The sequence below is a fragment of the Oryx dammah genome, unplaced genomic scaffold (genome assembly GCF_014754425.2).
Source record: "Oryx dammah isolate SB20612 unplaced genomic scaffold, SCBI_Odam_1.1 HiC_scaffold_20, whole genome shotgun sequence".
Lineage (NCBI taxonomy): Eukaryota > Metazoa > Chordata > Mammalia > Artiodactyla > Bovidae > Oryx > Oryx dammah.
Genome location: NW_024070204.1, coordinates 26,164,910 through 26,168,867, shown reverse-complemented (window position 1 = coordinate 26,168,867; position 3,958 = coordinate 26,164,910). Strand labels below are relative to the sequence as shown.

Sequence of the window (3,958 nt, the reverse complement as noted above, 5' to 3'; positions counted from 1 at the left end):
AGACTATGCAAATTGGATAGAAAAAAGCAAAACTGTCTTCATTCACAGTTGACATGTTTGTATACATTGAATATCTTAAGGAATCTATTTAAAAAGCTATTAAAACTTGCAAATTTGTTTAGCAAGGAAACAGTACAATATCAATATATGAAAGTCAATTGTCTTTCTGTGTTCTAGCAAGGAAAAGCTGGAAACTGAACATTTAAAAAAGGTCATTTAGTGTAGCATCAACAATCATGAATATCTTGTGATATATTTGATCCAATGTATGTTAAGTGCTGAGAATTAGAAATTATAAAGCATTACTGATATAAATTAGAAAAAAAGACTAAGATAGATACTTAATTGTTGCTCTGTAGACTTAATACAGTTGTTTTATGATGAAATAATCAAACATTCTAAAATTTATATATAAATGCAAATGATCTAAGCTAAACACTTTTGGAAGAGAGCATTCCCTATATAATTTTAAGACTAATTATAAAGCTACTATAGTTAAAATAGTGTAATATTGGCATGAGGATAAACAAACAGGGAAAGTGAAAGTGTTAGTTACTCAGTCGTGTCCAGCTCTTTGTGACCCCATTGACTGTAGCCTACCAGGCTCCTCCTTCCGTGGGATTCTCCAGGCAAAAATACTGGAGTGGGTTGTCATTCCCTTCTCCAGGGGATATTCCTGACCCAGGGATTGAACCCAGGTTTCCTGCACTGCAGATTCTTTATCGTCTGAACCACCAAGGAAGCCCTAAAACTATGGAATGCTTCACAAATTGCATCTCATTCTTGCACAGGGGCATGCTAATCTTTTCTAAACTGTATCACTCCAATTTTACTACATGTGCTTCAGAATAGAGAGTCTAGATATAAACTCATACATCTATGGTCAAAAATGCTAAGATTGTTCAGGAAGCAAAAGGTGATGCTCTAGCATATATGATGATGGAACATGCAAAGCAGATACAAAATAAGAACTACTCTGAAGTTAGTAAAATATTAACAGACATGTCATGTGTGAGCTTTTCAGATCTTTATGTGTCATCGCAACAGGAGGGAGACATGGAGTAACAGAATAGTTAGATAGAAAAATTTGCATTTCCAAAAAAAGCAACTTATTCTGTGTTAGACTGAAGACCTTAAAGGCTTGTTTTATTTCACAAAATGATCTACAATTGCTACTTTGTAAAAGTTGAAAACTTTAAGAAGAAATCAGATAAGCAATGTTGCAAATACTATGCCATATTCACAGTTTACTGACTACAAGCTATGTGTGTGTGCATGTGTGTGTGATTGAGAGAGAAACTCTCTGATATTCCCTTCTAGCTACTTAGGAGATATAGGATCTTTGACATCTCTTAGGAATACATACCGGCTTCCCTGGTGGCTCAGAGGTTAAAGCGTCTTCCTGCAATGTGGGAGACCTGGGTTCGATCCCTGGGTCGGGAAGTTCCCCTGGAGAAAGAAATGGCAACCCACTCCAGTATTCTTGCCTGGAGAATCCCAAGGACGGAGGAGCCTGGTGAGCCCTAGTTCACCGGGTCCCAAAGAGTCGGACACGACTGAGTGACTTCAGTTCGCTTTACCTGGTAGCTCAGCTGGTAAAGAATCTGTCTGCAATACAGAAGACCTCGGCTGGATTCCTGGGTTGGGAAGATCTGCTGGAGAAGGGAGAGGCCACCCACTCCAGGATTCTTTGGCTTTCTTGGTGGCTCAGCTGGTAAAGAATCCGCCTGCAATGTGGGAGACCTAGGTTCCATCCCTGGGTTGGGAAGAACTCCTGGAGAAGGGAATGGCTAGCTACCCACTCCAGTATTCTGGCCTGGAGAATTCTGGGGTCACAAAGAATCAGACATGACTGAGCAACTTTCACTTTCAGGAATGTATACATAGTTTGGCACTGGCAGCTAGAGGCAGATGTGAAAAAAGACAGGTCTGCAAGACGGAGATTTCTCTTGAGAGCTAACATTTCCAGAACAAATTGGGCAGCTGACAAACATTCACTTTCCAGACCTCAGGACTTAGTTAATATCAGTGATCTCAGGATGGTCTAAGAAAACAGTTACTAAAACTGATAGAATCCAACTGTCAGATCCAAACATTTGTTGTGCCTCTCTTCAAAAGAACTATTGTGTGATTTTTCTTTTAAATCAATGTTTGTAAATTTTGTCAATTTTTCTAAATTTGACTGCTGAATAGACTCAAGCACTTTTTCAATATAATATATTTTTCATAAAGTAGATTTAGATGTAAATGAAAAAAAAAGTCCAGTACAAGATTAAATAAAAAAAGCATGATTTGAATCAAATCCATATATTCTTTAGTGCCTGGCATGTGTAATATATATATATATATATTTCAGATTGCTTATTTTTATTCATAGACTTTATTTCACTGAATTCTGGCAACAATGAGTCTGCTGTTTATCAATAAATATTTTTCATTAAACTAGAGCAAGAATGATGAATTTCTAAATACAGCTTTATTTACATGCATGTTCCCTAATTTTAAATAAAAAACCTGTCATTTTTACACTCACATTACATATTTGTGCTTAAGAATACAACAGAGAGGGTATTGAGAATAAGCATTTAAGAATATTTATAAGAATTCTAGTAAATTTGGTATCCTTAGAAAAATAAAATTTTATACCAAATGGCATAGCCTGAATTCTTATTGGAACAACAATGAGAATTTGAAGTGTTATTATATTTGTTCAAGAACATCACTCTTAAAAAATGGAGAAGCTGTATTTAAGTATAATTGTTAAGAACAGAGATCTGAGGTCAGAATATTTGGGTAAGCTTAATACATCTGCCATTTTTAGACTGTATTTACTTCAGTACATTATTCAGCATCTATGAGTCTTTGTTCCTCATACATAAAGTGGAGATATGTATATGTAGATATTCATATCTGTTGTCAAGAATAAATTAATTCATGAGAAACACTTAGAATGCAACCTTACACACATTAAAGTACTGTGTGTACTTTACTAACATTAGAGATTACATTTAGTTTAGACTCCCATCTAGTGATAAATTTTTTCATTTCGCATTTAATTTCCTAGGAGCATTTTATAACAACTAGCATCTCTAATAAAAACAAAGAAGTCCTCAACAATTGTTTTCACTTTCCCAACATGTTTTCCATGTGTATGCATTTCCCCTTTGATTAATGCCCATTCTACAGCTGCTAACCTACTTTACTGAAATTTCTCCCTGACGGTATTGTCACCTCAAATTTCATTTCAGATGTTCCCTCCTTTATTCTAAAGCCCAACTAAAGCCCTAATATAGTAATCATTTCTCCATCTTAGTCCCATAATAATTATCACCTCTGTTGTAGTAAAGATTGCATTCAGCTTGACTTTTTTCACCCTCATTCAGATCTTAAATAACTCATTTTTGAGCTTTGAGTTGACTCATTCTCCATCACATGTATAATGTGAGCTTTCTGTTGTTGCTTCATTATAAAATTAATAGTTTTAGAATTTTTGGCATATCTTAATAATACCTTTTATGTTTATATATAACACCTGACATAAAGTATAGTTGGGGCTTCGCCCGGTTGCTCAGCAGTGAAGAATCTGCCTGCAGCACAGGAGATGCAGTAGCCACTGGTTCAATTCCATGGTTGGGAAGATCCCCTGGAGGAGTGCATGGCACCTGACTGCAGTAGTCTTGCCTGGAGAATTCCAAAGACAGAGGAACCTGGCAAGCTATATAGTCCATAGGATCACAAAGAGTTGGACATGACTGAAGCAACAGAGCACAGCACAACACACAATGCGTAGTTGGATTCAAATTTATTTCTTTTCCAATACTTTTATTTATGGGCATCTGAATAAACATTATCCTTGCTCTGTTTTCTAATTTTAAGTTTAGGAAAAGGTAATATTTTTCCTCTGTATTTTCAAGTGGTTTTATAATATTTTAAAATGTATTTTTCTCACATATGTACA

At 35.6% G+C, this 3,958-nt stretch overlaps 1 non-coding gene across 1 annotated transcript; it reads right to left on the bottom strand.

The window, feature by feature from the left end:
- Positions 1–747: 747 nt before the first annotated feature.
- Positions 748–855, bottom strand: LOC120879744. The gene has a single exon (XR_005724887.1). It is a non-coding gene; the product is annotated as a U6 spliceosomal RNA (small nuclear RNA).
- Between the last annotated feature and the right edge of the window lie 3,103 nt (positions 856–3,958).